Source organism: Trachemys scripta, chromosome 12, assembly GCF_013100865.1.
Source record: "Trachemys scripta elegans isolate TJP31775 chromosome 12, CAS_Tse_1.0, whole genome shotgun sequence".
Lineage (NCBI taxonomy): Eukaryota > Metazoa > Chordata > Testudines > Emydidae > Trachemys > Trachemys scripta.
The window spans coordinates 4,228,356-4,254,029 of NC_048309.1; the positions used below are offsets into that span (position 1 = coordinate 4,228,356).

General features: G+C 39.7%; 1 protein-coding gene across 1 annotated transcript in view; it reads left to right on the forward strand.

Annotated features, from left to right (window-relative positions):
- Window positions 1-25,674, forward strand: part of DNAJC5 (DnaJ heat shock protein family (Hsp40) member C5) — a 44,190-nt gene that overhangs the window by 5,191 nt on the left and 13,325 nt on the right. Inside the window, exon 2 of the mRNA XM_034786968.1 lies at window positions 9,190-9,236. The gene's annotated coding sequence lies outside the window, so the exon portion shown is untranslated. The remainder of the gene's footprint in view (window positions 1-9,189; window positions 9,237-25,674) is intronic.

The following is a 25,674-nucleotide window of genomic DNA, read 5'->3' on the forward strand; positions in this document are numbered from 1 at the left end:
GGGGGATGGAATGGGGCGGGGGGCGTGAGGAGAACGGGGGGGGATGGCATGGGGGGGAGATGGAATCGGGGGTGGGGGAGATGGCGGGGGCATGGGGGGATGGAATGGGGCGGGGGGGCGTGAGGAAAGCGGGGGGGATGGTATGGGGGGGAGACGGGGGGATGGAATGGGGGCGTGGGAGGCGATGGGGGGAGATGGGATGGGGGTGGGGGTGGAGGGGATAGAGTAGGGAACCTCATTTGAAAGTGGACTATCCCTCATCCCACCCCCAGTTGCCACCACCTTGCTTTTCTGCTTGGTTTGGATCATGAAACAGAGACAATTAAACATGATCTATCTTTGTATTGGGGGGGAGGTAGCTCTTGGGGGCAGTATGTGTGTATGGGGACAAGGGATCATCTCAGTTTGTCATAAATGCCATATAATTACACACCTGTTTAATAATCATTAAAAATTATGGACATTGTATTTTCCCTGGGAACCTCTTGCTTCGGGGGGTGGGTGGGGGGAATGAAGAAAGCCCAGCTTCCCCTTCCTTCCTCCCACACTTCCATACCTGGTACCAGGGGGACTTACAGTGTTTTTGTGTGCTTGTGTCCTCTGCCTTTGGACTTCAAAATAACAGTAAAAAGTCCTCAAAGACGATATAAATAATAACTTTGCATTTAGGGCTTGTGTTAACTGAGACTCATAATGACGAATGACAGCTCAGGGGATTTCAGATGATGTTTCCCCCTATGTTGCTGCTTGGGATTTTTATAATTAGCGGCTGCTCAGAATATTACACACTTGAGTTTTGTTAAATGATGCATTAAGAACCAATCGGAAACCTATCTTTGAAACAGGAATTTGGAGAGAGGGGAGAACTCATTTATTTTGTGCTGCTTTTTGTGATGCTTGAATGAAGAATGTTTGACTCCAATGGTATTCTGTCTGGATGTAGTGATATGGATGGGGTAGTCAGTTTACTAACATACTTTGTTGTTTTGCTTATGCTTTAGCTATATTTCGCAATTGTATGCATGGTAACACAAGGCAGTTGGCTTATCATTGGAGTATAATGTACAGATGGAGCCATTTCTCCCTCAGAGAGAAAGGTGAAAGCCATCCATGCCTGATGCTGGCGCTGTGTGACACACAAGGAGATTTTCAGCTTTTGTATCTTGCTTGTATTTGATTCAGTGAAGCATCAGTTTGCAGAGTGTGCAGAAAGTCATTGCTATGGGTTTGTCTGTGTGTATTTAATGCTCTCTCTCAGGCTGTAATCTGTATAATAAAATGTGTATGCCAGTGTGAATGACAAATTCAAAATATCTTCTTGGAGAAATACAAAGATGAGCCTGAATTTACAGTGGATGTCTGTCTCTTCAGTCCATGGTGTGTTATTACTACAGTTTCTTTTGGGAAAAGAAAAAGTGAAATTATAGTATATCTGACATTATTATAATCTGCTACCATTGAAGCAAAAACTTGTAGGTTGGAGCCAACTTAATGGTTGGCTTTGGTAACATTTTAGCCATCTCGTTGGGTATATTAAGCTATGATAAGCATGCAAATCTAAAAAGAGCCAAGGGTTTTTTATTTCATGTGAAGTGCACTGAGGCAGGTCAAATGGCTATCGGATATTGTCAGTTGTGCATAAGAAGCATTTGTTTTAGATTTGTTAAGCAACGCAGAAATTCAGTTAAACTGTAAGAACAAGCTCGTGTTTCAATATCCACCATTCACACTGCCCAGGGTCATTGTGTACATATATTTTGTTGTTAGAAGTGGCCTGGTCTTAGACTGAGTAGCTAGTGCTGGGGGATAGATGCCAGTGATACTGATGAGCAGGCTCTGTAATAATTATAACTGTTGGTTTGTGCTGCTTTTCTTAATGCAAAGCTGGATCTACGAAGAAATCATATCTAATACACAGAAGGTAGAATTAACTTTAGGTTCCCTATATGGTGCCTTAAGAAAGCAGTGTAGGGAAACTTGTGCTACCTATGTCCATGGTGTACTTGTTCTGTGGATAAGCAGGTCTTTGGGCTTCAGGATTGTTGATCTAGCACCTTTTTACGAGCATTAAGCAAATAAATATCCTCCCCTTCCTTGCATATTTCATCTTAATGTTAAATGTAAGCACAATCTGAGCAAAAAACTGTTTATGGTGGTGGTGATGAAGAGAATAAAATGACATGTTGTAGATGAGTCACTTTAGTCTGACACCATTTATTTTCTGCTACATGTTTTTGATACATCATATTGGTAAGTCATAGGTAGTGGTGTCTAAGTACCTTGATGCCCCCACACAGAGGTGACCTAAATGCATGGTGTATGTGTGCTCTGTAATTTAATGTGTGTTTTATCAATATGTGCCTGAAAGAAACAGCAAGAGACAAAACACACTTTACTAAGTCATTAACACATGCCTTGGCTGTGCAGGGGTCGGGAGGCCTTTCAAAGGAGTATGACTAATCAGTGTATCTCCTGCAGTCTTTCATAGTTAAAATACCAAGAAACCTATATTTTGATAAGTGAATGCACTTGAGCTACAAAAATTAAGTACAGTAATTGGGGTAATTTCACTGAGTTTGTAAATGAGATGGTGAGGCTGTCATACCAGAGCAGTCACTGGGGATTCATCACCCAAAGATGATTAGCAGCCAGTCAGATAGTTGCTCTGGACATCTGATAATCTGATTGATAATTAAATTACTTATTGATTGGGGCCAAGATTTTCTTTCTGTGCCTGTATTTAAAGCATTTATAAAATCATCAGTGGGAGCTATTGAGTGCTTAGTACTTTGGAAAATTAGGCAGGTATCAAAAATGTGATTTTTGGGGATCCTAGCTTTAGGTTTCTAGTTTTGAAAATCTTGGCCTAGTTGAATTATTGCAGTTTAATCTGTTCGGCAGATAGTATTTCTGATTATTGATGCTTGTGCCTTTGGTCATCATACTTGCTTACTTTGTAAACTTCAAATATAGGTAACAAAAATCATAGCATCATAAAAACATAGGGCTGGTCATGTAATGAGAGGTCATCTAATTCAGACCTGTGCGCTGAGGCAGGACCAACTAAACCTAGACCATCCCTGACAGTTGTTTGTCCAACCTGTTCTTAAAACCCTCCAGTAACAGGGATTCCACAATCTCCCTTGCAAGTGCATAACTGTCCTTATAGTTAGAAAGTTTTTCCTGATATCTAATTTAAATCTCCCTTGCTGTGGATTAAGCCATTACTTCTTGTCCTCCATTCAGTGGGCAAGGAGAACAATTGATCCCTATTCTCTTTATAATATCGTTTGACATATTTGAAGACTGTAACCAGGTGCCCCCTCTGTCTTCTTTTATCAAGACTGAACCTGCCCAATTTTTTTAAAACTTTCCTCATTGGTCAGGTTTTCTAAACTTTTATCATTTTTATTTCTCTCCTCTGGACTTTCCAGTTTGTCCACATCTTTCCAAAGTGTGGCACCCAGAATGGGACACGGTACTCCAGCTGAAGCCTTACCTATACTAAACAGAATGGGACAATTATTTCCTGTGTCTTACGTACTACACCCTGGTTAATACACTCCAGAATGATATTAACCTTCTTTGCAACTGCGTGACATTGACTCATATAATTCGTGATCCACTATAACCCCCATATTTTGTTCAGCAGTATTACTGCCTAGCCAGTAATTCCCCATTTTGTATTTGTGCATTTGATTTTTTCCTGTCTGAATGTTGTACTTTGCACGTTTCTTGATTGAATTTCATCTTGTTAATTTTAGACCAATTCCACAATATGTTGAGGTTGTTTTGAATTCTAATCCTGTCCTGCAAAGTGCTTGTGACCCCTCCTAACTTGGTGTCATTTTGCAGATTTTATAAGCACACTCTTCACTCCATCATCCAAGCTGTTAATGAAAATACTGAATAGTACTGGACCCCTGCAGGACCCTACTAGATACATCCTCGGTTTGACAGCGAACCATTGATAACTGCTTTTTGAGAATGGTCTTTCAACCAGTTATGCACCCACCATATAGTAATTTAATCTAGATCACATTTCCCTAGTTTGCTTATGAGAAAGTCATTTGAGACTGTGTCAAAAGCTGTACTAAATAAAGTTATATCATGTTTACAGCCCGCCCCTTACCCTCTCCTCCCTGGGGCAGTAACAGTAACAAAGAAGGATATTAGGTTGATTTGGCATGATTTGTTCTTAACAAGTCATGCTGGCTATTTCTCATAACCCTGTTATCCTCTAGGTCAGTGGTGCCCAAACTTTCCTGTTGTGGAATTTGATTCTACTCTCTTTCTCACATAGTGCCACTCTCCCACAAGCATAACCTGTTTTATCCTTCTGATATATTTTGTACCCTGCTATTACTGTGTCCCATTGATTATCCTCATTCCACCAAGTTTCTGTGATGCCTATTATATCAATATCCTCATTTCATACGAGGCACTCTAGTTCGTCCATCTTATTATTTAAACTTCTAGCACTGATATGTAAGCACTTTAAAAACATGTCACTTTTTAGCTGTCTGCCATTACATGATGTAATTGAATAGAACTTTTTTTCTTTTGACTGTTTCTCATCAGATCCTACCTGTATTTTATCATCTTCCATCCTCTGTCTCCTCCTTATTAGGACATAGGGAATCTCCATTTATACATCCTCCCTTAAGGGATGTCCAAACCACGTGCTCCTCTGCACCTGTTGGCTTTCCCCCAGCCCTTAGTTTAAAAATGATGATGGGTGTTTTATGAGTTCTGGGCAATTTATTAAATAATTTGTTCATTTAATTGTGTGCATAATATTTTAAATTTTATAGTAACGGTTTGTTAAGCACCCAGAGATTAGGATCAATTTTTAAATACCAGCAATCATAATAAACTAATTGGCTTTAATCTGAAACTTGATTTGGTCCACAAGTGACTGTTCCTTTATGTTTTGCTTACCCATTAATACTTTACAGGGTTGCACCATTATGCTTTTGGGGTCAGTATAAAGGCAGGTTCAGATAAGGCTAAAGGATTGTACTTCTATCCAGAAAACTGAAACACATGGACCTCTCCATATTAATCAGAGTTCCTTTGGGAGCTATCCAACACAGAATAATGAAAGGACAGCTGGATTTTTTTTCCTCCTAGATCCTCACTAATTGTCTTCATCCTCTTCACTTTCACCTGTCTCCTCTTCAGCTGGCTGAATAGGTGAGTGAGTAGCACCAGGAAGGGGAATTTATTTGTAGGGGACAACTGCTATTGTCTCCCTTTCTTCCTGTGTGCTCCAGCTTTGCTGGTCTGAGGAATGAAGGTTTCAAAAAGTGGTGTGGTCTTCTGTTTGGCAAGGTGTTTTCACTATTTGAACCCAAACTTCTTTTCTTTAACAGAAAGAAGGCGCAAAGGACCAAGATTCACCAGTCCCCCTGCTAACTTTTGTTTACAATTACACTTCTCAGTTGTCTTGAAATACTCTTTTCTCACCTCTTTCTGGATAAAAATCCCACACAAACAGGGGAAGTGATGTAGGCCTATATCAAGCAAATAACTTAAGCATGTGCTTAACTTCAAGCAAGTGAGTAGTCACATTGAGGTCAGTTGGACTACTTGTGCACTTAAAGTTAACCACAGACACATACTTTACTGGATTGGAGTGACAGTGAAACATGGTGCAAAGTGATGTCCAGTGCACTAAGGAAACAAATTGTAAAAAAGTGTGTTTTGCTCCTTTCATTTATAATATCCTTAAATAATTTGTTTAACAATAACAGGTAGTTTTCAGACTAAAGTTTGATTTTAAGTAGCTTCCCTTTAAATATTTCTTGCTTTGAACAAAGTTCCATGTGGCACAGTTGCAGCACTTCAGTGTAGCCACTAACAATGGCAGTGGGAGGGGTTCTCCCATCAGTGTAGTTAATCCACCTCCCCAAGAGGCACTAGGCAGGTCCACAGAAGAATTCTTTTGTTGACCTCATGCGTCTACATGAGGAGTTCGGTCATCTTAACTATGTCGCTCGGGGGTGTGGATTTTTCACACCCCCGAGTGACGTAGCTGGATCTAATTAATTTTTGAGTGTAGACCTGGCCTTATTGTTGGTATTTTAACAAGCAGAATAAGATATCTGTAAATTTTGCTTGACCAACTTTTTACCTTGATGATGATCATCTATTAACACCTGGCTGGAATCTGTATTTCAGGTGAGCTCTTGAGATTTAAAAGTCAGTTTCTGAGGGCTGGTTGACATTGAAAATTTACATCAGCATAGCAGCCTCTATCAGGGGCATGAAAAATACACATCTCTGAGAGACAGAGCTATTCCAACCTAATCCTCGGTTTAGACCGTGCTAGGTGGATGGAAGAATTTTTCCAATGACCTAGCTGCCACTTCTTGGGGAGATGGATTACCTTCAGTGATGGGAGAATCTCTCCCATCACTGTAGTGAGTGTCTGCACTGAAGTGCTACAGTGTTTTAATTTAGACCTACCTTGAGTCTGTATGCCTGGGTGGATCTCATGCAGAGACATGTCATGTATAATTTCCTCAAATCAGATTAGGAAGGAATTTGTAGGAAAACAAGTTTGTACCCTTCCAGGTTTCTTGGTTTTCTGTTGCTCAAGCCTTACTTTGAGAAGCTAGGTGCCACTCCATGTGTAGGCCCATTATGTCAAATCTCCACTGGATGAGTGGGCTTTATAAATAATTTAGTTCTGGTCCTTCTTTTATTCTAAATAAGATTATTGCATGTTACAAAAACAACTTAGGTTTCCTTAGTTGCTTCAGAAATACTAAGATGTACTGCTTTATTTTTTGCGTGTCTTACCAAAGGACACTGCAAGCACGAATCAGATACAGATGGAGTTGAAAGAAATTCTGTTATCAGAAGTAATAATGAGCATTCTGGGATGTGTTTTGCACCTATTACAGGAAAATAGAATTCTAAATAAATTTCATATTTGAAATTTGTCAGTAAAAATAAAATTTATGATGAAGTGCATATTATTCTCAAGATGTTTGGTTTTATTAATATAATCACTGACAAAAGCACAGTCTGTTTTATTTTTTTAAAAGTCTTTAATTTTTGGTTGTATTTTTTTGAAGGGTTGGACCCCTGGGGATGCCACCTGATGTGCTGAGATACCACTGAATCTACCTGTTCTGCCAGCCTGGGCCCCCTTTAACCTGTCTTGCTGAGCAAGGCTATTAAAGCCTCCTCTAACACACACACAGGCAGGGCCACACCCAGCTGCAGATCAGCTCTGGGAAGACTCAGCTTAAGGGACTTGCTCCAACATTCTGGTGCTCACTCCTTTTAAGGGACACAAACTCAGAGGTTTTATGAAATCCGCCTCCTCCCTCAATGTGGAGGAAGGTATGCACCACTTCTCCCCCTCCCCCCAGATAGAAATTACAGAAACTTGGTTATATTATAAACAATATAAGTTTTATTAACTACAAAAGGCCCATTATAAGTGGTAAAAGGGGTAACAAACAGAACAAAGCAGATTACCAAGCAAACTAAATCAAACGTGCAAACTAAGCTAGTTTCACTAAAGAAATCGGTTACAAATAGTACTTCTCACCCTAGATATTGTTGCAGGCAGGTTGCAAAGTTTCTGTGGTTCAGAGTTCCATTTATATTCCTAGTCAATATTCCTAACTTCAGATACAGAAATGATACAGGCATACAAATAGGATAATCGCATTCAGTAAATCATAACTTTTCCAATGATATCTCACATGAGCCATCTTGCATAACGTATATCTCGGTTATGTTATATTCCAGGGGTAGGCAACCTATGGCACGTGTGCCAAAGGCGGCACACGAGCTGATTTTTAGTGGGACTCACACTGCCCAGGTCCTGGCCACTGGTCCGGGGGGCTCTGCATTTTAATTTAATTTTACATGAAGCTTCTTAAATGTTTTAAAAACCTTATTTACTTTACATACAACAATAGTTTAGTTATTTATTATAGACTTATAGAACAAGACCTTCTAAAAATGTTAAAATGTATCACTGGCACGCAAAACCTTAAATCAGAGTGAATAAATGAAGACTCGGCACTCCACTTCTGAAAGGTTGCCGACCCCTGTTATATTCTTATCATAAGCATATTTTCATAAAGAATATGGAATGATCACATTGGCAACAAAATATTCCCTTTTACTCTCCATTTTTCATATTTTAACATGAAGCCAAATGCTATTTTCTGTCTTAATAACGGTAAAAGAAAATCTTGTTAATTGCTATCTTGTAACAATATTTCTCCAGGCTTTGAAATATTAAACATTTGACCCATACTCTGTAATATATTTGAGCTTTTGCACAGATTGGGACACTCCTCAAAAGATTTTTTGCTTTCAAATCAGTTGATAACGCCATAAGAAGAAACTAAATTATAGGTAAATAGGAAAAGTTGGAGTTTATTTTTGCTTTTTAACCATTGAATCAGCTGTTTTGCAGGAAAAAAATGCTGACATATAAAAATTGCCAAGGGCAGTAAGTAGAGAGAAGAGTTTATATAACTATCTAGAAATGTGTCAGGTACAGGAAATTCATACCGCTAGTACTTAATAGCCTCAAGTGCTTCCAGTGAGATCCTTTTAGCTATGATAGCTGTGATTTTAATTTATAAAAGCGACTATTGTGATCATCTAGTCTCACCCCTTATATAAGGCAGGCCACAAACTTTCCCTAAATTATTCTTACATCTTTAAAAAAAATCACCGTATTTAAGGTACTGTGAAGAGTTAAAGCAAATCTTTATAAGGCTAGGGGAAAAAAGCATGTTAGAGGATTTTAGTCCTTTTTACCTCCAAAGTCATGGATTCAGTGTAATTTTGCTTGGTTCACAGTTCTGATAGAAACATAGGAGAAGTGCTGTCAGCAGACAAATTGAACATGTAAGATCTTGCTCAAAAATTGTACTGGAGAGTGGCAATCTACTTCCTGCATGAAAGGCATGTGATGATCAAGAGGTCTGAGGGGCAAACAAAAATAGCTAAATGTTCATGTGTCTGTGAAATCCCGCAAGGAGCTCTTGCAATCAACGTAAAATCACCATCTACATTGCCTTCCGGTATCTTAGCCCTTTGTAAACTGTACGAAAATGTCCCCACCCTAACTACTAACAAACTAGATTTCTGATTTCACTTCCTTATTCCTGACCTACTGTGCTTTATTCCCTCTGTCTTATCCCATAGAACTCCTGATTTCCATTCTCTTGTGGGGAAGAGTTCCTGTTATACTTGTAAGTACCATTTTGCTACAACACTTAGTTCATGATTTTAACTTGCAAAGTCTGAGTAGGCAAGTGGATTTTTTGTCAATCGTTGCTTGAAGACTAATATGTTTACAATTGTACAATACATAAACTATAGTTGAATTAAGGGATTCTGGTAACAATATAAACTGTGAGTAAAGTTAACTTGTTTTGTTCCTGTCGCCATATCTCTGAGAGAATTGTAACATTAATTTGTGTACATTTGAAATGATAAAAATCCGACTTCTCTCCTTCCCTTAATCTCTTGCTGTCATCTCATGTGCACCTCCCCACCCCAACCTCCTGTGTCCTGTCTTATTTTAAACCACATTCCTTTCCTTACGTTCTTTTCTTGGTACCCTTTACTATAGTACCTTAGTTGTCCCTCTTGAGTGTTTTTTTTAACAGATCCTACAAAAGAGATTTCACTCTTCCTTCCTTGCTGTCATGTGGCAGTGTTTGTTTAAAAAAAAACAAAACAAAAAAAACCACAAAATTAAAATGTGTGGTTGTGTAAAGGTACTATTGTAAGAGGGATAGTAGGGGAAAGTGGGTTGTGCATTGCATTTTTCCCTCAATGTGTTTGGTCTATCTCATTTTCCCTCCTTCCCTAGTTTGACCGTTTGAATTCAATAATACTTCTGTGGCACCTTTCATTTGGGGATCTCAAAACATTTTACAAACCATACATTGATGTGGGTTCTCTGGAGTCCTACTCTTCGTGGGGGGATTAGCGGTAAGTTAATATACAGGGGTGATGCTTGCTTCTGTGGAGAGCAGTATGGCATGAGGTTACATAGGATGCTTTTTATGTTCTAGTGTTGGTCAACACCAAAAAAGTAGATACAGAATTTCTCTCTCACTCAAACTAGTCTCAAAACTAGTCGTCATTTTGGCGGTGTGATCTCTCTTATTTTCTTTAGAGGAAGAAAAGTTTACATTTAATAACTTGATACCTTACAGTACTAAAACCAATATAAATTGAGAATGGGAGTGACTTGTAATGATGCAGTAGAGTAATATAAGTGCTCTTATTATAAACCCCTGAAGATTATTTTAAGTGTGGTTCTGCTCTGAAAACTGAGTTTATAAAAGTGGAATCTAAGGGTTCTCCATCTTACTGTCCCAATGATTTCTATATCAGATTTGCTCATTTCAGATGCAGAATATTTTTTCTAACTACCCAGCTTGCAGACTGAAACTGGGATCTGAAATTCAAGATGTGCTATTTCTTGATTAGCACCAGGAATAAAGATTCTCAGCTACACCATTGTCTTTAATGTATGTCCTTTGTTACATTGTGAAACACAGTTGCCTTCATTTGGAGCTTTTTCTCCGCGCACGTGTCCCCCGGTCTCTGCACTTGCCAGGCAGGTCTACGGTGACCTAGCCCTCCGGCCGAGTCGCATTCTGTCCATGTGTGAAACAAACTAATTCCTTCCGGGATATACAGTCCAAAATGTCCTGCAGCCCTCCTTGGCCTCAGTCTTTAACCCATCACAGTACCCTCAGTTGGTCCAGCTAGGTTGCAGGGTTCCTACTCTAGTACTGAGCAGCATCTCTGGGGACTCCTTGCCTCTACTTGGGGCCTCAGTGACCCCAGCCTTCGTGCTGAGCCACCCGTCTTGGACTTGCTAACCACAGCTCCCTGCTAAGTCAGTCCCAGTAGTGTGGCTCCCTTCCCTGGAGTGCCACAGTTCTAATTCCCTTCCTTAGGGTGTAGCCACTTCTCCCCAGTGGTTGGTGGGAAGGGGGCCTGTCCCACCCCCTGCTTTGGGTCCAAACCAGGGACCGTTTACGTATAGCAGCCTCATACTGTGTCCCTTTACTAATTGCTGCTCTGGTTCCCTGGGCTACTTCCCTATAGCCTGTCTTAGTTGAGTCCTGGAAGCGACTCAGGAGCTCCTTCATTGCTCCCCTGGTGTGAGAATTAAATATACATTCTCTGAGACCCTTGGGAAGACCAGATTTGATTTACCAGATATTTCTGAGGTAAAAGAAAGTGGGTGGAACCCAAACAGAAACCGAAAACCAAACCCACGCTTTTAATTCCCTCTATTAATCATGAAGAAGCAAAACAGAAAATAAGCCATATTTTAAAATAACCCTTTTGCAGACCATCTTTAAGATTGTTGAAAATGCAACTACTGTTCAGAAAAATTGACTTAGTCCTGCCATCCAGGAATCATTTTTGACCGTTGTCTTTTTACAACACAAACTGCTTAATAGTAGTTATGAAATAGGAAATGTTTGTGTGGGAGAGGGGGTGCGGCGGTGGGGGTGGGAGCAAACTCATGGTTTGTACATGAATAGTTGCAGTAGATTCCTGGTGACTTCTTAAAGACACGTAAGCTATTCTGTTTCTAGAGCTGGTTTCTATGTGAGGGACCAAGTTACCAGACGGAGAGGGGTTGGACGGTGAGTAGCTTTTCCTGAGTCCGAGGGTTGTCTCTCTCTTCGATCTTGCTGTATCAAGAGGGGATCATTACAGCCTATCATTTCATGTGGCGGGGAGACCTTGAGTAGGCCAGTATTAGGGGAAGTAATTGCTTTCATTGCTTATGCTTAAAATTGGCTCTGTTGCTCTGAACAAAAGAACATCAGAATGGACATACTGGGTCAGACCAATGATCCATCTAGCCCAGTACCCTGTCTTCTGACAGTGGCTGGTGCCAGATGCTTCAGAGCCAGTGAACAGAACAGGGCAATTATCGAGCAATCCATCCCCTGTTGTCCAGTCCCAGCTTCTGGCAGTCAGATGTTTAGGGACTCCCAGAGGATAGGGTTGTGTCCCTGCCCATCTTGGCTAATAGCCATTGATGGACCTATCCTCCATGAACTTATTTTTGAACCCCATTGTAGTTTTAGCCTTCAAAACATACCCTGGCAATGAGTTCCACAGGTTGACACTGCGTTGTGTGAAGAAGTACCCGGTACTTCGTATGTTTGTTTTAAACCTGTTGCCTATTAATTTCATTAGGTGACCCCAGGTTCTTGTGTTCTGTGAAGGGGTAAATACCACTTCCTTATTCACTTTCTCCACACCATTCTGGATTTCATACACCCCTATCACATCCCCCCTCAGTTGTCTCTTTTCCAAGCTGAACGTTCCCAGTCTTTCTAATCTCTCTTCATATGGAAGCTGTTCCACACCCGTAATCATTTTTATTGTCCTTCTCCATACTTTCTCCAATTCTAATACCTTTTCCTGAGATGGGGTGACCAGAATTACATGCAGCATTCTTGATATGTTGAACTGCTCAAGAAGGGACATCAGTATCCCAAAGGGTTTTGATGGATCTTTTTCTTGCTTTCTCACATGTCAAAATAGACCCATCATGAGTAAGGTTGTGTGCTCACATGGGGAAGGGAAGTGCAGAACTGAATGTTAGAGAAAAGAAACTGAACACAAACAAAGCTAATTCTTCACAAAGAGGCTTTCTTTTTTTGAACAGTCAGGGTCTTGACTAACCTCCTTACATCTATTACCAATAAGATCTTGGGTAGATGCAGCTGAGAATTTTAATATTTCTATTTTTACTGTTTTGTATGATTTAATTTCTTCCTTTCCTCTCAGCTTGATCAATGAAAATAGTCTAGTCAGTTTTGCTTTCAGGTTCTCTTGCACTAGTTCTGCAATGCTCAGATTGAAATGGTGCAAGGCAATGTTTGTTTGTTGGGGAGTGGGAAACCAAAAGCCTGTTGCTATTGAAATTAGTAACTAAATCATGGAAACATTTCTTTTGGGTTTAAGTTTTGTAAAAAGAAGCTTTTACATAAGAATTTAATTTTTGGGCCAAATGTGAATGGACAGGATCCCTTTGTTTTATGTTTATAAAGGCCATTTAGCATTATTTGGGTTTTTTTGTACATCCATTTTTTCAGTAATTCTCTGTTACTTTATAGTACCTGCAATGATTATTTATGAAGGCAGATAAAATATTTGCCTCTTTTTTTCTGTCTCCACTACTGTAGGAGGTAGATAGGGGGAATTTCCAGTAAATGTGTGCCTTTTCTGGTGAAGTAATTGCTTTTACTTGGCAGACCAACTTTAATTAAAGAATATGTTAATATCCTGGAATATTATGATGACATTATTTTTTTCTTAGTCCACTCTAGTGGCGATTTTTCTTTAGATATGCTCTACAACACTAATTTTAATTTGCTTATAACTTGTTTGTAATTATTTTTGACTACTCAAAACTGGCTCTGGAGAAAGAAGCTTGTTGGATCAACCTCTCTCCTTTCCAGATAACTCAGTTAATCTCGTATAGCCATAATTCGACACATGCAGTTTGTTAAATGGAAAGATCGAGACGCTTACACACTCTGTTTTTCTTCTAGATTTTTATATGGCACCCTCCACTGAAGCATGTGAGCACATCCCAAAACGTGCATAAATCTGTCTCCTCCAGTCACTAGAGACTGGGCTTTTTTGTTTGATCTGATGTTGTTTTGGGAAGGCTAGGTTGGAATGGATTTTGCATTTTGCTTTTTTGCTTATTGGATGTTGCGTTCCATCTAGCTTCATTTCTTTCAATACTTGGGAATCCCATGCTTAAATTGTTGCAAGTGGCAGAAGAGTTTGGGAGAGAGTACTTTCAAGGTCTGGCTATGTTTTGATAACTTCCAGTGTAATTTGCTCACTTTTTCACAGGAAGAGTATAAATTGGCACATTCTTTTCTGACCAAAATAGTAATACTAGTACAAAAACTGTGCAGACTAATATAGGGAAATTTTAAAGGGGAGGTTTAGCAAACTAAAACCTTAATACAAAAAACAACTTACTTTGCAGGTTTTCCTGGACCTCCAGCTATTTTTTCCCCCCTTTAAAACGAGTGCTTTCTTCTCCATCTTAATTATAAGTTTGCTACACTATCCAAGCTGTGCCACCATTATACTGCATGGAAATTACAGTAATGTCATAAATAATAATTTCACTTCCCTGCAGGATGAAATAGGAGGAATGGGATTTTAAACAATGAATGCAAATTTAAACAAAGATTTTTGTATATTTGGTTTAATTGGGGGGAAAGGTGAGAGTCAGGATGGAGCACCTAAATGGGAAGTTAAACTACATTTAAGGTATTTCTTTCCTCAAGATGTGAAAGCTCTTCTTTAGTAGATTTGAATCTTACTCTTCTATAGTGTACGAGGTCACAAGTCTTTATAACAAGCTGGTCAATCAGCCTTAAATGGCTAGATTTTAATCCATTAAGCTTATCATGGAGATGGCATTTGTGCCGCTGTAGTTAAGTTTCAATATAGCCCCTGTTTTATGGGTTAAGGGCTATAAAAATCAATCCAGACTTAAAATTTAGAAAAGGAGCTGTGTTTATCCTGGCCTAATTTTTTTTTTCTAGGAACTATTTAGTAGTTTGCATTGCTTTTTTAAAGTATTTTTGTAACTCGTACTACTTCAGAGAAGTGGCTCAGTATTTAGAGCAGTAGTCTTTCACTGCTGGAGACCTAGGTTTTATTCCAAGTGAAAAATGAGTTTGGTCTCCTCATGGTCCCTCTGTTTTCATCACAAAATTTGACACAGTGAGACTGTGTTGAGAAGTCCGTGACCAGAATAGTAGGGTTGTTGTAGATCAGGATTTAAGTGGAGGATGTCTGTTGCAGCAATGTCTGGCTCAGTCACTGGCATTTATTTCTCACTTTCTGTAACACAAAAATAGTCTACACATTAATGTTTAAAACACAAACTTCAGTTCAAACTGACACTTAGGTCAAACAGTTAGTGGCTTGAAGCATAATGCTTTGGTTAAAAAGGAAAAATCGTTCTCTACCAGGTGACTTGGAGGGCGGGTGGCCTAGTGTTTGGCACGCTTGGCTTTCTGTTCCCTGTTTGGTTGAGGAGCCTCAGCCTTTAAGGCAGTGGTGGGTAGGGGGACCCAGGCCCTCCCTCTCCACTGGGTCCCCGCCCAGGACCCTGTGTGTGTCAACCCCTGAACTTTGTGGGGTCCTGTTCAGTTTGTGGCATGGCCCCTCTAGTCCAATTTGCCGGGTGTCTTGTCTCCCATAGCACCCTTTCATGGATCTTGGGCAGTGCCCTGCCATGGTCCTAGGCTCCTTCAGGCGGACAAGTTGGTGAGGCCAAATCCCACAATGTCTCTGAGCTTTTCTCACTTAGTTATCTTAGATGCCAGTCTCTCCTAGGTCTCCTTTGCAGTATCCCTTGGCTGAGGAGACTGTAGTTACTCCCAGATGGCTGCCTTGGCTGGCAGGCTAGCATCTCTTCTCAGGTAGGGAAGGCTAGCTCCTGCCTCTTCTCCAGGCAGCCCCGAGCTGACCCAGGTTCTCTCCTTCTCTCCCCCCTCCATACCTGGCATTGGCTGCAATTATAGTGGGGTGGGGCTAGCTGGGCTCTCTTTAACCTGTGCTGTGTTGGCAGGCAGTTTGTTTGCTTCATCAGTTTCCTCTATTGTATATACACCTCTGCCCCGATATAACGCGACCAATATAACATGAATTCTGATATAACGCAGTAAAGCAGTGCTCCGGGGGAGGAGTGGGGGTGGGCCTGCACACTCCAGCAGATCAAAGCAAGTTCGATATAATGCGGTAAGATTTTTTTGGCTCCCGAGGACAGCGTTATATCGAGGTAGAGGTGTAGTTAAGATCTATCCTCTTTAATGCACAGGAACGTAGTACTTAGAGTTGGAAGAACCTAATAGATGTTGCATCCTCTTGCATGGGCAGCATCTATTCCTTGAAGGTCATATCAGATAGCAGACTGAACACTAGATCTTAACCAAAAGGCTTTGTATTGTGATTTGGAAAAGGACACTGCTATGGGAAATTACAAGTAACGCTGCAGAAGAGCATGTGGAAGTACTGACTTCGAAGTTGCAATGAACCAAGCCATCTTCTCAATCTGTTTATCAATATACTTGCAGTTACTATTTTATGGCAGGTAAAACTGTCCATATCTAGAGAGTTTAAACAGTAAGCCTTTCTGTGCATGGTGGTTAGCTTTTAGCAATTTGTTTAATCTGTAGTCTATTTCATCTGATAATACTGATCCTTTTTACACTTCATTAGTCAACCTTTTTCATCTTTTCATCAAACTTTTGACATTTACAGATGTCACCTCAGAACAATATCTAGTTACAGTAATAGTTTTATCTAATCAAACTTGTGAGCATATTATGCTTGCTGGTATAATCATCAGTGCAGTGTTATATGAAAAGTGTTTTCCCCAAAATCCATGTTTATGGTTGGGAGTTTCCCTGTATGACAACTCAGAATTATTTGAATAGTTAATACAGTCACCTTATTTGCACTGATTCTTTGAATTCATGTGAATTTATCCTTTTCTCACTGTTCTGATGTATCACATCATAGGATAAGATATTTTAAAATATCTTTAAAAAGAAATTACTTAAAAAAAAACCCTCTTCCTGTGTGTGGGAGAAGAGTGGGGCAGATGTTAGAAATAGGCATACTTTTTCTTTCACAAGGAAGTGGAAATACTAAAGAGAATCAGGAACATGACAGGAAAACTGATGGACTCAGGAATCTGTAGAAAAGCTGGGAACATATGGCTTGATTGATTCTTCAAAGAAGAGATCCTGAAAACATTAGTTGGGGCGAAGCAGAGAAAGTTATCTTTTAATGTGCAATAGTTGCATTGATTCAAATAATTAGGGCAAATGAGGCAGACAGAATTTTTTTGAAGAAATAATACACACAGTTGATGGGAGAGGGATACTCCTCAACCAAAATTCATGTAGATTTTAAAAAACTTTTTACATTAATATTAGTATACTATTGTATTTTGCTTTGCTATTTTGTACTCTTGCTTGCAGTTGCAATCTGGCATTCTTTGATCTTTTTGTTTGATTTGTATACCTGTTCATCCATCACATGCCTTTTAAGCACTTATTCATCTTCACTGGCCTTTCTTACTCCTCCTATGTCTTTAAATGGGACAGACAACCCTGGAGCATATGTAAATTTTGTCTTCGAACATTTTCCATTTTGTTTTGGGGTTCTTTCCTTCTGTTTCAGCTCCATTTGTTTTTATTCTGAACACAATGTAATAATGAGGGAAGGTATTTACAAGTAATTACAGGCTGGGTATTGTGTAGATCTCTGGGTCAGTGGATCTGGCCTGTTGAATAATGGGATTGGACATGTGGATCAAAACGTTCCTGAGTCACTAAATTAGAATTACCAGTTGCAACAGAAATCAAGCGAGTAAAATCCCAGAAATTTGTACTGCAGATGGGCACTAAACTGAACAGTGAATGCTATGTGCAAGTGAGAATGGAGATATGATTTCTGGAAGGATAAGATTATAAAGAATATCCGGGCCAGGGATTGTTCATATGTTTGTATTTTACCAGAATTAAGTCTGTTGGTAATTTACTATGTTGGTTTTGATGAGTAGTTTCCAGCTGCAAATTATTTTTTCTGCTGCTCCATGGTTAATTCTTGAAGAAAAGAGAGACCATGAAAATCTTTTTTTTCTCTTTCACGTATGCTCTTTGTTTTTTCCCCAGCTAGCTTTTTTTGTGTTTTATTTCAGAAAAATGTTTCTTCTTGCCACCATGTGGGCAGGTCTGTGCTGGTATCTTGTATTTGCCTTGCTTAGTACTCTTCTCCACTTGTCATTGGCAGTCAAACACTGCCTGCACTCTCGTATGTGGTAAAACTTTTGTCAAAGGCAGGAGAGTGAAAACAACCCTTATAGACATCAGTTTGATGCATCTGTCTTGGCTTGTTCATAGATTTTCAACCGTGTTTTAGTGCTGTACTGCAATTTACCTGATCTCCTAAATTCACCAAACTTAAATTTCAGGTTGAAACAGGTTTACTAATTACAACACTTGTGGGAGCAGAGCCTGGAAAAATCTTATGATACACCTAGCTAGAGGCTGGTACAATAGATTTGGGGTGTGCCATATGCAAGGTCCAGGCCTAATGTCCTAATGAGAAGCCCATCCCAGTTCCTAAAGATCCTGGGAACCCTAACCGTAATTGACAACATTATCAAGTTTAATTAATCTTAGCAGATTTCTTAATAGCACCTGTGAAACATCCTGTGACGTTGCACTCCATATGATAGTATGAAAATATGCTAATGAGTGTGAATATAATGTAACTGGAATATGCTTCATGCAAAAGGTCTTGTAAGTTATCATTACAAAGCTTATAATCTGAGTGTGTTCATCCTATTTGTATGAATGTATCACTCCTAGTTTCAGATACAAGAATATTTTAACTCTGAGGTCCTATTGTATTTATGCAATGTATGGGCCATTAGTGGTGGTTTAGAATCTTGATGGCTCCCATCAACTAGGACAATTGACTGTAGATGACTCTGTTTACTTCGGCTGGGAAGAATGAAGGCTTGGGGTCTCACAGGACATGTGACCATGTCACCTGGTACTGGAATCCATATTTAACGTGGTGCTTTTCCATTTAGAAGGAGGGGTGGGGACCCAAAGAGACAAAAGATTCTCGCTTTGTGCCAAAGGTATATAAAGGGGTGGAACAGAACAAAGGGGGTTGCAGTCATGAGAAATCCTCTAGCTACTACCTGAGCTGAAACAAGGACTGTATAGGGGAAAGGATTGGGCCCAGACTAAAAAGGAGTCTAGTCTGTGAAAGAAGCTTATTGGAACATCTCTGAGGGTGAGATTTTATCTGTATTAGGCTTAGACTTGCATGTTTTGTTTTATTTTGCCTGGTAACTTACTTTGTTCTGTCTATTACTTGGAACCACTGAAATCCTACTTTTTATACTTAATACAATCACTTTTTGCTTATTATTGAAACCCAGAATTAGTGACTAATACCTGGGGGAGCAAACAGCTGTGCATATCTCTCTATCAGTGTATAGAGGGTGGGCAATTTATGAGTTTACCCTGTATAAGCTTTATACAGAACAAAACAGATTTATTTGGGGTTTTGGAACTGGGTATCTGGGTGCTAGACAGGAGCACTTTCTAAGCTGTTTTCAGTTAAGGCTGCAGCTTTTGGGGGACGTGGTTCAGACCTGGATCTGTGTTTCCAGCAGGCTAGAGTGTCTGACTCAACAAGGCAGGGTTCTGAAGTCCCAAGCTGCCAGGGAAAACGGGTCCAGAGGTAGTCTCAGCACATGAGGTGGCAGTCCCAAGGTGGTCTCTGTGACCGAACCCGTCACACATCCATCTTGTCAATTCACTCTTTTGCTTGAGGAAACTGAACAGAGGCACTAGAACTGCTGTCAAGTTAAAGGAGACACTATGTCCATTTGTATTTGGAAGTTATCTTTGGCCATGTCTGCACTACAGATGCTACAATGGCACTGCTCTGGCACCATAGTTAAGCTGCTATAGTCTGTAGTGTAGATGCTTTCTACAATAATGGAGGGGTTTTTCTGTTGCTGTAGGTAATCCATCTTTCTGAGCGATGGTAGCTTGGTTGACGGAAGCGTGTTTCCTTTCACTTAACCACATCTACACCAGAGGTTAGGTCAGCATAGCTGTGTTGCACAGGGGTGTGAATTTTTCACATCCCTGAGTGCTGTAGTTATGTTGACCTAACTTTTAAGTGTAAACCAGGGCTTTGCAACAATAAAGGCTAGAAACTCTTTCTAAAGGAAAGTTGTATTCTACTGATAGTGGTGGCTTAAACACTCCCATGTCCCAGAGAGTTGTGGGTAGAAAAATCTATCAGGTGAGCAAGGGGATTTATCAAGACCAGGATAGATGTTTACTGGGGTTCTTCATTCTTCATTAGTGTGGGGGTGCTATTAGCATCAGTTTTCTTAATTAACTGTACTCTGTGTTTGTGAAAGATTGACACCTGTAAAGAATTTGTCTTCTGTTGTACAGTAGAATTGATGCTGAATGCCCAGCAGTGATGTAAGCTTCTTTCTGTAGTTTTACTAATAAACTCCAAGTTTGATGCAGAGACACACCTCTGGGGCAAGTAAGTAGTTCACACTCAAGCTCATTCAATCTTTGGTTTCTTGGTGTCTGTCAACAAGAATTTTTGGTTTTGAATGATAACTGAGATAATTGGACTGAGACCCCCACCTTCCAGTCATTTAACAAAAGCTACTATACGCTTTTCGGATGGCAACAACTTTTAGTCACTATTGACCTGGAAGAGCTTTGCCTCTAAAAAAGGCCACTTGTTCAGAAAAACTCTGTATCCCATTTTTATTTTCCTGAGTCATTGTCACATTATGTAGCATCCTGCAGCTTCTCACATCCATTCACTCTAGTTGGTGCTTGACATTTCTCTTCCTTATCACTTATATGTGTGACCAGTGAACAGCAGCAATCTTTGCACCTTTCACCTAGAACACTGAAAGGGAAGCAGCTTATGTTGCTGAATCACATTTTTTCTCCTTGTATGCTAAAGCATGAATTACTGAGAGCTTCAAGGCTGCTTGTTTCTAGCCATGATCTGGCTCTTGTGAGTCCTATATTGTTAAATATATGTATTTTACAATGCTGTGTAACAAGAATGAGAGAGGAAAAAAAACTAACCCCCAAACCACTGAAAGGGCGAGTTTCCATCTGTCTGTCTGTCTAAGCTCTGAGGAGAGGATTTTTTTTATTCATATCCTAAGAATGGTCCTACTGCCAAGGGAACTGCGGCCAATGGGAGCTGCAGGGGCAGCACGTATCAACTATCAGTTTCTGCAAAAGCAAACAAGACATCTTATCTTTTTGGAATCCTAGGTAGTGTTGGAGAAGTTTTTTTTATTTTTTTTCAGAAAGCTACAATAAAAAATTCAAAAAGGTAAATTTCTTACAACCAGTATATATTTCTAAATACTGCATGCTTCACGGGATTGGCAATAGATTATGCAATTACAATATTTTACAACTTGTCAAAACTACAAAAACAATTATGAACCTGGAACCCTGATGCATATTCCAAGGGACTATCCATCAGTCAGCAGCTTTGGAAAGAGGTGGACATGAGAACTCTTAACTTTACTTCTGCTGTGTAACAGATTTTTTGTGGTAATAATATGGCCAGGTTTTAGCACAGCATTAAAGAATTCATACTAAGGACCACTTACATTAGAAACATAGAATCACAGAACTGGAAAAGACTTCAAGAAGTCATATAATCCAGTTCCCTGCACTCATGGCAGGACTAAGTGTTGTTTAAAGTCCATCCCTGACAGGTGTTTGTCTAACTTGCCCTTAAAAATCACCAATGATGAGATTCCACATTCTCCCTAGGCAGTTTATTCCAGTGCTTCACTACCCTGACAGGAAATTTTTCCTAATGTCCAACTTAAACCGCCTTTGCTTAAGCCCATTGCTTCTTGTCGTACCCTCAAAGGTTAACGAGAACATTTTTTCTCACTCCTCCTTGTAACATCCTTTTATGTACTTGAAAACTGTTATCATGTCTCCCCCCACCTTCCCCCAGTCGTCTTTTCTCTAGACTAAACACAGTTTTTTCAATCTTCCCTCATAGAAAATGTCTTGCTTACAACACTCCTGCTAATACATCTCAGAATGATGTTCGCTTTTTTTGCAACAGTGTTATACTGCTGATTCTCATTTCGCTTGTGATTCACTGTGACCCCTAGATTCCTTTGTGCAGTACTCCTTCCTAGGCAGTCGTTTCCCATTTTGTATGTGCAACTGATTGTTCTTTCTTAAGTGGAGTACTTTGCGTTTGACTTTATTGGATTTCATCCTATTTACTTCAGACCATTTAGTTTGTCCAGATCATTTTGAATTTTAATCCTATTCTCCAAAACACTAGCAACCCTGCCCAGTTTGGTATTGTCCGCAAACCGTATCAGTGTACTCTCTATGCCATTCTCTAAATCATTGATGATTTAGATACTCATTCTGCAGTAATCCAGTATCTGTCAAGGAAAGGTTTAATTGCATTAGTATGGTGGTAGTTGAAGATGTTCATACATTCACAAACTTAATACATACATGCTGTCTGAATGTGATTCACTTTTGGTTGAGCAACTTACTCTCATGCATGCTATAGGAGAGACTCTGATACAGATGAAGTATTGCCAGGTTACTGGACTTCAAAGATTGTGATCAAAGGTACCAAGATTTGGTATGCCAAGGGTAAAACTCAGTTTGATAGTGCAAACTCCAAGTCTAGAGTTGGATATATTAAAGGTATTGAGATGGATTAACTGTGTTAATGAGATTGTGCCTTTTAGCATTGGACAGTTGTGTAAACGTGTAACTGGCCTTTTGATTTATGTGTGAATTGTAAAAGTAGAACTATTATAAGTGCAAACATTTACCTTGCATCAACAGTAGAGCTGTTTCTGGTAGTCTGGATTCCAAACCAGAGGTACTAACTTTGTAAATTGCTTGGTTGGCACTTTAGGGAATTAATTCTAACAGCACTGATTTGTTAGTGCTTTAAATTTGAAAAATTTAAATACAATGAGAAACTTGATTTGCTTCGTTTTCTCCTCAGTTCCCCAATCTGCTGTATTGTGCGGGTCTTTTAGTGTGGGAATGGGTTTTAACAAAAAAGAACAGATGTTCTGATGGCCCTTTGCTTTAAAAAAGAATATTTGAGTCCCTGTAGGGACTCAACTAATTATCAGGGCATCAGTGAGGAATTGAAATGGCTGTTTAGATAAATTTATATCTGACATAATACACTTAAAAATATCTAACATAAACACAAAGAATTTTTAATGAACAAACCCCCAACCAGAATGTGTTTAGTACAGCAAAAAATACATAGGCATACTTTTCAGTAGAGATGACTAACACATGATGATGATCTTGATATCTGGTGTGCAGATGGTTAAAAATGATGCTGTTTAATCCAGGGGATTACCTGTCTTCATAGACTTCTAAGCGAAACCTCTTCAGGGAATCCTACCTGATTAGAATATGTAGCAGATGGCGGGTGAGTGTGTGGGGATGCCACACGTCTTAAAGATATAGAGCATCTCTTAAAATATTGTTAATCAGAATACTTGAAAGGGAAGATTCTGTAGAATAGACAATATTCTGGTGCATTCAGTTTTACAGTGTATGGTAACCTACACTTGGGGTTTCACCTTGCCTGATTAGGGTCATAGTGTTTTTTTTTTTTTTTTTTTTTAAAGTGCCACATGTATTCATCGTCTTTAGATTGCCAGTAAAGGCAAAAACCCACTTGATAGACCATTCCTTCAAGAGCTAAATTAGTGTTTAAAATTTTAATAGGCCAAACCTTCCTAAGGCACTCAGATCTAAATCCTACAGATCTCTGGGGGAAAGTTTTTGTGAAAGAAGTAATGGGACAGTGAGAGGTGGTAAAGAAGTTTCACTTAAGATGAAACTGCCCACTGATGAGTACATCACAAAAGTAACTAGACATAAGGGGAACGTGTAGGAAAGGTGCAAGGAGAAGGTGTTGGTCCTCAGGTGAAAAGGGCAGAAGAATCCCTTACAGTCAGTGGGTACTGGTCAGTATGATTAGCTAGCTACCAGATTGATAGATTCAGGACCAGCAGCCCCGACCTTGGCAGTAGGACCATTCTTAGGATATGTCTACACTGCAGTTGGTGTGATTGCAGTTTGTGTCGGCATATCAGCGCTAGCTTTAACCTAGCTAATGTGGCTAAAAATAGCAGTGAAGATGCAACAGCTTGAGTGAGGAACGTGAGTACATACCTGGGGGGTCAGGTGGGCTTGTATGGCCTGTGCCACGGCTCCATCGTCGCTGCTGTTTTTAGCTTCACTAGCTAGATTAAAGCTGGCATGGGTATACCTTTATGAGCTGCAATTAGATCTCTGGTTGCGGTGTGCTAGAGGGGGCAGAGTAGGCTACAGCCAGGTTGGCTAGTGCCTGCAGATGGGGAGCTGCACCAAAGCATGCCATAGAGCACACTCTTCCTGAAAGTTTCTCCTACCTTTCGCTCAGCCTAAGATAATGCCCAAATAAACAAATCTGCTGTACTTTGTGCCCAAGCATTTAATATTTTTCCTCATACATTGAGACCTTTGATGGTTTACCACTATCCTTTTTCAGAAAGTTATGGGTTCTTTCCTTCCCTGCACCCACATTTCACTCTTTTGCGTGTTTATCTCTTGCATCCCCAGTTTCTTAAACAAAATATTTTAGGAATGGATGTGTTTTAGTCATTGAATATTGTCTGTCAAGGAAGCTAGAAATCAATACATTTTGTTAATTTCTTAAAGCTGCTAATTATTGGAGTAAAGGAAATTAAATATCAGGTTGCTGGTTTAGCGCAGAGGATCAACACGCAGAAATTGCTCTGAAAATAGTTTAATGAGGTGTAGGGCAAGTTTGAAAGACCAAATGGACAAGAGTACTTAACCCTTGACACTGACATAAGCAGGCAGGGCATAAAACCCGAAATGGCTTGTGGTCATTGACTGACAGATTGGTTCAGGTTATATATGTGCTTTAATTATGCTTGTGAATGGCATTTGAATTCTTACTGGAAAGGTAGTTAGATAAGGAGGGATGTAACTAATACTAGAATTGGATTACATTTTCACATAAATCTTATCAGTTTGTAAATAACAATAAAAATGTATCTAACTATCAACAAAATATGTAGCATTGTTTATTTTGTATATTTTTCATCTTTCAGAAAACTATAAGGAATGCTTATTGTAGATAGCAAGATTCTTAATATGATCTGTGATTTTTCATAATCTTTCCCTTTTATTTTTCATAAAAATAGCATATGCAGATATCAAAGAGCAAAACTGTAACGCCTTTTTAACATCTAACTTTGTGTTTTCTCATGTGAAGCATTTGTCTGAATAACACTTAAAAGAATTTCAATGTTATCTTCAATTAATTCAAAGGGACTGCCAAAAACGTACCCAGAAAATAATGAAGTAAATAACTTCTTAAAACTTATTTCATATAAAACTTATTGGTGACTTTTACAACAAATTACATCTTGAAAACATTAAGTCTTTGATTCTGTTCTCAGGCTTCTTGTTGCAGTGATGTTGCGGGAGGTCTTTTCTTGAGAGGTCTCCTCAGCTGTGTAGAGAAATACTCATTCTTATTCCAGTTTCTCTGGACCCAGCATCTGTAGCAGGGGAACAGCTATATTACCATAGTGAGAGAACCTAAAAGATATTTAAAGAATTAAGAGAGGGAGAATGGCATTTATATCTATTGTTGGCAGAGTCCATGCTGCAGTCAGATAATGTTGAACCACCTGTCAAGAAATCAGGGAAAGTTCTTCTGTCCCTGCCAGTCGGTCAATTATTCCCATGCTTCAGCATACCTAGGATTACTATATTTAAACATTAAAAAAAGAGGACACTCCACAGGGCCCAGGCCCCAGCCCCGCCCCAACTCTGCCCCTTCCTCGCCCCAACTCCGCCCCTTCCCCAAAGTCCCCTCCCCCTCCCCTGAGCATCCCACATTCCCCCTCCCAGCCACGCAAAACAGCTGCCCGAGTGCTACCGGCTGCACGGTTTGCCGGGC